Genomic DNA, 10,782 nt, shown 5'->3' with positions numbered 1-10,782 from the left:
AGTGCTGCAAAACAGATTTAGTAAATTAAACCATGGACAAACAATTTATATTCCTTAAATAATGTTTAAATAAATTGTAGTATTATTGTTGGTGTTTAAACACTGCTTCCTCTTTAAAAAAGGGGAGGAGACCGCAAGAAACTCTGGGTTTACCGAAGAAAACCTGCTCCTGACCAGGTTAGGTTCACAGAGTAAGTTACCATGGTAACTGACTCGGAATATAAGTTACCTCTCTTTCAGAAACAGGCTTGACTTACTCTGCTTTCTCAGGTTTGACATACCTCCCATTCTGAAACGGAAAACCCAGAGTTTCCCTCATTTCAGGGTTAACCTACTCAGAGTTTTCACTTAACCTCCTTTCTGAAACGGGCCCCAGGTCTTCAGGTGAAATACTCACAGGGATATACACGCAAAGTTAGACAATGTACCGACACAGGACAGCAAACACAAGGGGATTAAATAGGGGGAAACACATATGACAAAGACAGGTGAAGCTGACTAGACAATAATGACGAGACGAGGATAACAAGGGGGCGGGGTAACGTAACGAGACAACACAAGCACATGGCTCAAAACACAAGACCATGTGCTTGCACACAAAACATGATTCTGTCATGATCCTGCCTCAAGACTAGAGAAAATCAAGGACACGAGGGCAGAATCATGACAGATCTAAGGATTCTCATTAGTAACCTGTTTGTGTGTTACTTTGAGAGAGCAAACACACACCTGCATTGTGTTTTATTTCATAGTTTCTTTTTATATGATTCATTTTTTGAATCATTTATTATCGTTAGTCATTTATGTAGTTGTCATTTGGTTTATCATTTAATCCTTTATTCAAATGATTATTTCTTGATTTACATTTATCACTTTATCCTTATTTCATTATTTTTATTATTAATTTGTCATTTTATGTTTTTACATTTTATATCACTTATTATTTTATTATAATACAAATATACAATGCTTGCTATTGTTGTTTAATCATATGATTGTGAGTTAAGGGATGTTTGTCTTCATGAGTAAGAGTAAGATCACAGGACGATGTTGAGAAAGCAGTAATTTTCCATTGTTTGTGCTTTGGTATAATAATAAAACTTGTTGGATTGACTGGTCAGATGAAGTCTGAGCATTGAGTAGTGTAACATCTAGATGAAGTCTGAGCATTGAAACATACGCAACTAAGATTATTCAATAAAATCTGCTCTTTTTACTATCATCACTTCATCTCCTGCGTCTGCTCTTCCTTGGTTATCGCAGTCAAACTCTCAGGATAATAGAAGACTGATTTCTTCTGGCAGGGATTCAGTGTCCGGGGTCGGATCTAATATATCTGATACATATCTAATATTTAATATGTAATATATTTGACGTGGAGATCCATCCGATCTAACAAATTCAAAGGTCTATATTTACCTATAGCCGGTATTGCTGTGTCAGTTGTTTGTGCAGTTGTTGTTGCTTCAGTTGTTGCTGGGTCAGTTGATGTTTGAGTTGTTGTTTGTGCCCTGGCTGTAAAAGAGAAAGAGATTATTAAATTCAGAAACACAAAATTGTATGTTTACAGTATATTTTGCCACATTAAGACTGATAATCAAACAGAAACTAAACCTTACTCAGTGCCAGGACTGATATGAGCACCAGCAGAAGCTGTGAAACCAGAAATAATCTCATGATGAAGTCGGGGATAAAACCAGCATGTAGGAGTCCTTCGTCTGTAATCAGAGGGAGATTTATTATTCTCACTATATAGATGTTAACCTTGAATAATAGAAATAATAATAACTTATTAGAAATTAAATATTTTCAACTTTAAAATATGTCTGTAGGAGCCAGTTTTGAAGCGATTGGAAAAAAGCCAATATTCTAAAGGTCCCACTTTATATTTATCTTTAACAATAAATTACTTATATTATTACTATATATTACTGATTAATAAAGTTGAATATTCATTGAACACATATTGCTGTTTTATAAAATCATAAACACATTTAGCTACTTGATTTTCTAGTTGCTTTATATTTATCTATTACATTTATAGCAAAATAGTATCATAATTTAATATTGTAGTTAATTTCATTACACAAATATGGAAAAATTGTGAGAGAATATATAGCTTATGGAGAGTAACATTAAATAGAAAGATTTGACTTACAGTTCTTCTAAGCTGCTCTTGCACCTGCTGTGGGTTAGCAGGAAGTTTGGCTCATTTTAAAAACGTCCCGGCACTGTTTACAGGGAAAACCTGCCCTGGAATGGAAAAGAATAGCTTATGTAATATGTTTTGTTGAAACATAGCCAGCGATAAAACTTGAACGTCTCAGGTTACGTATGTAACCATGGTTCCCTGAGAGGGAACGAGACGCTGCGTCAAGCGCTGCGGGAACGCCCCTGCGTGAATGCGTCATGAAGTACTCGTGAAATCAGTCCAATGGCGTGACGAGACGTCATAGGCGGGTGACGTCATTGACCAGGAAGTATATAAGCACCCCTGAACCAAACAATGTCAGCTTCTGATAGGTCGAACAAGTTGGTCACAGGCATGCCGGGAGTATGACAAAGCGACGCAGCGTCTCGTTCCCTCTCAGGGAACCATGGTTACATACGTAACCTGAGACGTTCCCTTTCAAGGGAACTCACGCTGCGTCAAGCGCTGCGGGAACGGAATACCCACGTCGCCATAATCCTCAAGTGCCTGTATATGTGAAATCGTAACGCACATTATACTAAAAACACCCGAGAACCCGGAGTAGAAGCCACGTCCAGGTTATAAAATCTTAAAAAGGTGTGCGGAGAGGACCACCCTGCCGCATCACATACCTCTTGAAGTGAAACCCCTGACAACAGGGCCATAGAAGCAGCCATACTCCTAGTCGAGTGGGCTCGGACCTTTAGTGGTGAAGGATGACCGGCCGCCTCGTATGCAAGAGAGATAGCCTCGACTATCCACTTACTTAAAGTCTGCTTAGATGCGGGCTTCCCCTTACTCGGGGACCCAAAACACACAAACAGTTGATCAGACTTGCGCCACAGGGCAGCTCTGTGGACATAAGCATCCAAAGCCCTAACTGGGCAGAGCAAATTTAATTTCTCCTGGTCCGGATTCTGGAATGGAGGCGGAGAAAAGGCCTGCAGCATTATAGGACCCGCCACATTAGTGGGGACCTTAGGCACGTATCCTTCCTTTGGAAACAGGAACGCTTTCACCATACCAGGCGCAAACTCAAGACAAGAGGGAGCAACTGACAAAGCTTGTAAATCCCCGATTCTCTTAAGAGAAGAGATCGAGAGAAGGAACAGAGTTTTTAATGTGAGAAACTTCTCTGACACCTCTTCAATGGGCTCAAAGGGGGCCAGGGTCAGGCCTTCTAATACAATGGCCAAATCCCAAGTTGGCACTCTCGAGCAAGCCGCAGGCCTTAGCCTCAAAGTACCACGGAGGAAGCGAGTTACCCATGGGTGTCTCCCCACTGACGCCCCATCTACAGAAATGTGATATGCAGATATAGCTGACATATACACTTTTAAGGTGGAGGGGGACAACCCCGAAGAAAACTTTTCTTGAAGAAAATCTAGTACTGAACCAACTGGGCAGTCAACTGGATTCACAGACTGGCTTGTACACCAAGCAACGAAAATTCTCCATTTTAGGGCATAAAGCCTCCTCGTAGAAGGAGCTCTGGAGTGCAACATGGTCTCCACTACCTCAGTAGAGAGACCTGAATCTATAAGCTGAACCCCCTCAGAGGCCAGGCCCACAGTTTCCATAGCTCCGGACGTGGGTGAAACACCGACCCCGCCGCCTGGGAGAGAAGGTCCCTCCTGACCGGAAGTTCCCACGGAGGACCCTCGAGGAGAGACACAATGTCTGACAGCCATACTCGACCCGGCCAGAACGGGGCTATCAACAAGAGCCGAACTCCGTCCCGGCGTACTCTTTCCAGAACTCCTGGTAATAACGCCAGAGGGGGAAAGGCATACAGACATAGCCTCGGCCATGTCTGTACCATGGCATCCAAACCCAAAGGGGCTGGGTGCGTTAGGGAATAATACAGGGGACAGTGCGTAGTCTCCTGAGACGCAAACAGATCCACCTGAGCTTGCCCGAATCGGCTCCAAAGGAGCTCCACCACCTCGGGGTGGAGTCTCCATTCCCCTGGCACTACTCCCTGTCTTGACAGAAAGTCTGCCGTCTTGTTCATATACCCCGGAATATAAAGTGCTCGAACTGATAGCAACTTCCCCTGGGCCCACACCAGAACTCGATGTGCCAACCTCCAAAGTCGGCGAGATCGTAAACCCCCCTGGCGATTTATATAGGAGACCACCGCTGTGTTGTCCGTATGAACCAACACATGGTGGCCCCTGAGGTCTGGGAGAAAATGTCTGAGTGCCAGAAACACGGCCATCATCTCCAGCTGGTTTATATGCCAGGAAAGCTGATGGTCGCTCCACAGACCCCGAGCCGAGCGACCACTCATGGTCGCCCCCCAACCGGCGAGGGAAGCATCCGTCGTTAGCGTTAAGCGACGACAAGGAGCTCCCAGCACCGGACCCTGGGATAAGAACCAAGGATCTTTCCACACTACCAAAGCGCGTAGGCACCGCCGCGTGACTTTGATCATGCGAAACGGATTTCCCCTCGGGGAAAAACGCTTGGTTTTGAGCCACCACTGCAAGGGTCTCATGTACAGCAGGCCAAAAGGAATCACGTTGGACGCAGCTGCCATCAAACTCAGAAGTCTCTGAAGCTGTATTACAGTGAGTGACTGGCCTAGTCTTATCCTGCGCACGGCTTCCAGGATCGATCTTATCCTGGCAGGCGTCAAACGGGCTCTCATGGTATTTGTGTCCCAAACCACGCCCAGAAAAGTGGTATTCTGTTGTGGAATTAGCACGCTTTTCTTTATGTTTAGCCTCAGCCCCAGCGTCTTCATATGAGCTAGCACAGCATCTCGACACTGAGCCACCTGATGTTCCGACTTTGCCAAAATGAGCCAGTCGTCTATATAATTTAGCACGCCGATGCCCTGCAGTCTCAAGGGAGCCAGAGCTGCATCCATGCACTTTGTGAACGTGCGAGGTGACAGTGCTAGGCCGAACGGAAGAACCCGGTACTGATAGGCTTCGCCCCCGAAAGCAAACCTGAGGAACTTCCTGTGTTGTGGAAGGATGGAGACGTGAAAGTATGCGTCTTTTAGGTCTATTGTGACACACCAGTCCTCGGACCTGATTTGACACACAATCTGTTTCAACGTGAGCATTTTGAATCTTAACTTTTTTACTGCTCGGTTTAGTTGGTGCAGATCTAAAATGGGTCCCCCCATCCTTTTTCGGAACTATGAAGTATGGGCTGTAAAACCCCGACTGACTGCTGTGGGGAGGAACCCTTTCTATAGCCTCTTTTTGCAGAAGTGACTGTACTTCCCCTTCCATCACCAGAGCCTGCTTGGAGTTTACTACCGTATGTTTTACCCCGTTGAACCTGGGCGGACATGACCCGAACTGAATTCTGTATCCTTTTTCCACTGTACGCAGGACCCAATCTAAGACATTTGGCAGAAGTTTCCACGCTGCCAGAAAATCTACTAAGGGAACCAGCCTCTCGAGGCTGGTCTCTGGTGTTATTTGAGCGGCCAGCTCGGTGACCTGAAACGGCGCACCTGCAGGAAGCAACCGAACTAACCCACTTCGAACCCTCCTCGGAGGGTGGGAGCGTCCCCATGCCGCTACGTTTCCGGGCGGACATGAAGACATGTGCTCGTTGAGGACCGTTGCGCCCTGAAACACCGGAGGTGGCAGGGTTGGCAACATGGCCCCCTGATGGCACCGAGAGGAAACGGCTGTCTGGACACACCATATCCCCTCGAAGGGGACTGCCACCAAAATCCTGACGCCCTTCGCGTCAGGACCTCTTTGCTGAGGACTTCCTGGAAACAATCACAGTCCTCAAATCTGATCTACCTGGGGAAGACCCCGGCTGAGCGCGCTGTCCCGGTCCCCAATTTCTCTGTGGGGGAGCACGGGCAGCCACGCTCACCTTTTGCTGGGCTCTATAAGAGGATGGTGTACTCGTTTGGGGCTGCTCCCGCCCAGCAGCCCCAGAGACATAGCTTTTTCGGGGGAGAAACTTTTGAAACGCAGCCGCCTGCTTTTTTGCTTCTTGGAACCTTTCAACGACCGAGTCTACTGAGCCACCAAAAAGACCAGTAGGGGAGACAGGAGCATCTAACAAAAACTTTTTGTCCCGCTCTTTGATATCAGACAAATTCAACCAAAGATGTCTCTCCGTAGCCACCAGTGCTGCCATAGAGCGGCCGATAGATTTTGCCGCTTCCCTGGTGGCTCGAAGAGATAAATCAGCTGCTCTCCTGATCTCCGCTATAGTTTCTCTTCCCACTTCTTCACATTCATCGTCTATATCCCCTAGCAAGTCAGCTTGGTATGCCTGAAGGACCGCCATAGTGTGTAGACTGCGGCCGCTTGACCTGCTGCCGAGTACGCCCTACCCACTAAAACTGATGTCGTTTTTACTGGCTTAGTGGGCAGCTGCGGGGCTTTCAGCGATGATGCAGACTCAGGGGAGAGATAGCTCGCAAGCGTCTCTTCCACCTGAGGCATCGCCGCATAACCATGTTCCTTTAACCCTAGTATATTAGAATACTCAGATGTTGCTGGGTTAAATACTCTAAATGAAGAAGGTTTATTCCAAGACTTCGATACCTCAGTGTGAAGGTCAGGAAAGAATGGTAAGCCCCGCTTTGGAGGTTGAGATCTGGGTGGCAAAAATCGCTCGTCTAACTTGCTCTTTGACTGATGCTCATTCTGCTCACGGGCTGGCCAATCTAGATTCAATCTAGCAACAGCGCGAGTAATAACCTCCAAAAGCTCCTCTTGTGTGTGTGTGGTTGTGTGAGATAATGCAAAATCTTCATTTGCATCCAGGCCCACAACATCCAATTCCTCAGAACTGGAATGGTGCAACACCTGCGCTTCAGCACGAGCAGAAGAAACCGCAGCGCGTGCTTCTGACTCGCAAACTGAAGCGTCGGATCCGACGGGTAAAGGCAGAGATAGGGGATCACCCGTCTCAAGCCCCGCCGTCAGATCCATCTGCGAGCCCCAGGACGAGCTTCTCCGCTGTGCCTCGGCAGCAGCGGGACCCGAACCCTGAGACACGCGAGCCGAAGCACCCTCCTCGAAGAGTGCTCGGCGGGACCGGAGAGTTTTCATTGCCAGCTTCTCACAGTGCTCACAGCCTGCCCCCTCGAGGGCTGACTGGGCATGCTCTAGCCCCAAACATCTCACACACAACTCGTGTGTATCCCCACCCGTGATGAAACGAGGGCAGGGAGTAACACACTGCTTAAACTGCTGCTTATCCATATAGAAAAGATAATACACACCAAAAACTGCCAGACGATTTCACATGGAGCACTTGTGAAGACACAGAAGCTGACATTGTTTGGTTCAGGGGTGCTTATATACTTCGTGGTCAATGACGTCACCCGCCTATGACGTCTCGTCACGGCATTGGACTGATTTCACGAGTACTTCATGACGCATTCACGCAGGGGCGTTCCCGCAGCGCTTGACGCAGCGTGAGTTCCCTTGAAAGGGAAACTAGAAACTCCTATGACACATGATTCAGTACCTGGAACATTCTGTGGATTTTTTATGGTTTACACATTAAGTGTCTATCACACACCCTGTGCACACATCTCTTGAGCGAGCTCAGAAAGAATAGCAGTGGCAATGTAGTACTGTCATCAATTTATTTGTCCAATATTAGTTCAGTAATATTAAATGCACGTGGAATTAATGCCCCAGTTCTTTTTTTTTTTCACGCGCATGCGCAGAACAAAATCTGCGCATGCGCGTGCGGTGTTTGTTTGTGTTTAGAGCTCCGTCGAATTGATTCATTAATCCTTGATTTTCTTCTTTACCACTCATTTATTAACAAGCACTTTCTATTTTTATATCGTGTGAACCTATCCTCGATACTATTCCCTATAAAAAACAATCGGATTGCTTTGATATCGCTACTTAGATCCAACTTTGCGAATCTCGGCTACTAGCCTTTAGCCCGCTAGCATTTCACGCGTGGGCTCGCGCCTATCGAGCGTCTGATTTTACACCCGTTTCACTGAAAGGATACAGGTTATATCCAGCATTCCAGTCCTAAATTAGTAGTGATATTGGTAGTATCACTACTAATTTACTGTTCATCTGTTATAATGGCGAACATATCGGATGTGTGTCTAACGTTACCTCTGAGTGCAGGTGAGGACACATTCGAGCTGATGTCGGTACGATTGGAACTGGAATCGGTGGAGAAACAGATCCGTGGTCTGCTGGAGAGGCAAGCCGAGCTGCGGGATCGGCGATCAGCGCTTGAAACGTCACGCGCCGATGCTCACAAGTCAGTGGTTAGTAACTTTTTGACTCCGACTTCCTCTACTCCGTGCGTTTCTCTGCCCAGGAGGACGCGATCATCTCTGGCTTCATTCACTCCGGCACCGACACAGCACCATGGACCCTGGGTGATCCCACAGCGGAAGACACGAGCCAGGACCAGAGCAAGAACCTCTCCGCCCCTCCCGGTCTTCGAGATCTCCACTCGGAACCGCTTCTACCCTCTTCGCGAGTCGGAACGCGACGACGCCGTGATCATCGGCACTTCCATGGTCCGTCATGTCCGCGCTACCTCAGGTAAGGGTAAGGTGCGCACTCACTGCTTTCCTGGTGCTCGTGTTCTTGATGTCGCCGCACAGGTTCCCGAGATCCTGAACGGTGACGAGCGCGTCGGAGCCGTTGTCCTCCATGCGGGAACGAACGACATCAGGCTGCGGCAGACGGAGGTTCTGAAGAAGGACTACAGGAGCCTGATCGAGGCGGTACGCAGCACAGCGCCTGAGGCAACGATCATCGTGTCTGGACCGCTTCCCACGTACCGACTAGGACAAGAAAGGTTCAGTAGACTATTTGCTCTAAATGAATGGTTAATGTCATGGTGTAATGAACAGAAACTGCTCTTTGTAAATAATTGGAATCTGTTCTGGGAGCGACCTAGGCTCTTCCGTCCTGATGGCCTGCACCCCAGCAGAATCGGAGCGGCTGTTCTGTCGGACAACATCTCCAAGACGTTGCACACCATCTGACTAGTAAGTCAAAGTCCAATTCACAGTCTTTGCTGTCCCAACTTAATTGATATAAGTAGTGTAGAACATTATATAGAAACTGTGTCTATTCCTCGTCTAGTGAGGCCAAACAATAAATCTAGTGTAGGATCTAGGAAAAATCTTATTGTAATTAAACCAGAAAATCTAAATATCAGTGAACAAAAACAATTTCTAAAACTAGGTCTTCTAAACATTAGATCGCTCACACCTAAGGCGGTTATTGTAAATGAAATGGTCACAGATAATAGCTTCGATGTACTTTGCCTTACTGAAACCTGGCTTAAACCAAATGAGTATTTCGGTCTAAATGAGTCTACTCCCCCAGGATACTGTTATAAGCATGAGCCCCGTCTGATCGGTCGTGGCGGCGGTGTTGCAACAATCTATAGAGATATTCTTAATGTTACTCAGAAAACAGGTCACAGGTTTAATTCGTTTGAAGTACTTGTGCTAAATGTTACGCTCTTAGATGTAAGAAAGAAATCCCTATTATCTCTAGCCTTGGCTACTGTATATAGACCGCCAGGGCCCTACACTGATTTCCTAAAAGAGTTTGCAGACTTTCTCTCAGATCTATTGGTCAATGCTGATAAAGCAATAATTGTTGGAGATTTTAACATACACGTAGATAACACAAATGATGCGTTAGGGGCTGCGTTTACAGATTTATTAAACTCCTTTGGGGTCAAGCAAAACGTCAGTGGTCCCACTCATCGTCTAAATCATACACTAGATTTAATTATATCATACGGAACCAATCCAACCGATATAGATATTATACCGCAAAGTGACGATCTCACTGATCATCACATGGTAACTTGTATAATACGTACTGCTGAAATTTGTCATGTTGCGCCGCGTTATAGACCAGGCAGAACAATCCTTCCGACCACTGTAGATAGATTCTCAAATAGCTTACCTGATCTATCTCAGCTGCTCAGTGAACCCAAACAAACAGATGAACTAGAGGAAATGACCAGCAGTTTGAGCACCATTTTCTCTAGTACATTAGATATTGTTGCACCTATTAGATTAAAAAAGGTTAGAGAGAAAACTAAAGCACCATGGTACAATAGTACTACACATGCTATCAAGAGAGAAACTCGTAACTTAGAGCGTAAATGGAAACAAACTAATTTAGAGGTCTTTAGAATCGCGTTGAAAGACAGTGTGTCACGTTATAAAAAGGCTCTAAAAGCAGCCAGGGCTGAGCATCTCCGCAAACTAATAGAAAATAACCAAAATAATCCAAGGTTTTTATTTAACACCGTGGCTAGACTAACAAATAAACAGACATCACCCGAGCAAATTATTCCGTTACAGTATAGTTGTAATGATTTTATGAATTACTTCAATGAGAAAATAGAAAGCATCCGAAATACAATTGTAAATGTACAATCCTCTATGGTGTCTTATGATTCAGCCTCAATTATCGCCCCTCAAGAACAACTACACCGCTTTACAACTATAGGGCAAGAGGAGCTAAATAAACTTATCATTGCATCTAAACCAACAACATGTTCATTAGATCCAATACCCACTAAACTACTGAAAGAAGTGTTACCTGTAGTGGAAGAGCCTCTTCTCAATATTATTA

At 45.9% G+C, this 10,782-nt stretch overlaps 1 long non-coding RNA gene across 1 annotated transcript; it reads right to left on the bottom strand.

Annotated features, from left to right (window-relative positions):
* Window positions 1-1,460: 1,460 nt before the first annotated feature.
* On the bottom strand, window positions 1,461-2,243 carry LOC130079867 (uncharacterized). The gene is made up of 3 exons (XR_008806617.1): window positions 2,159-2,243; window positions 1,620-1,718; window positions 1,461-1,515 (listed from the first exon to the last, which is right to left on the bottom strand). It is a non-coding gene; the product is annotated as an uncharacterized LOC130079867 (long non-coding RNA).
* Between the last annotated feature and the right edge of the window lie 8,539 nt (window positions 2,244-10,782).

This window comes from Rhinichthys klamathensis, unplaced genomic scaffold, assembly GCF_029890125.1.
Source record: "Rhinichthys klamathensis goyatoka isolate OS25496 unplaced genomic scaffold, OSU_Roscu_1.1 h1tg001365l_1, whole genome shotgun sequence".
NCBI classification, from domain to species: domain Eukaryota; kingdom Metazoa; phylum Chordata; class Actinopteri; order Cypriniformes; family Leuciscidae; genus Rhinichthys; species Rhinichthys klamathensis.
The sequence above is the reverse complement of the archived record's forward strand: the minus strand, read 5'-3'. Positions and strand labels throughout refer to the sequence as shown.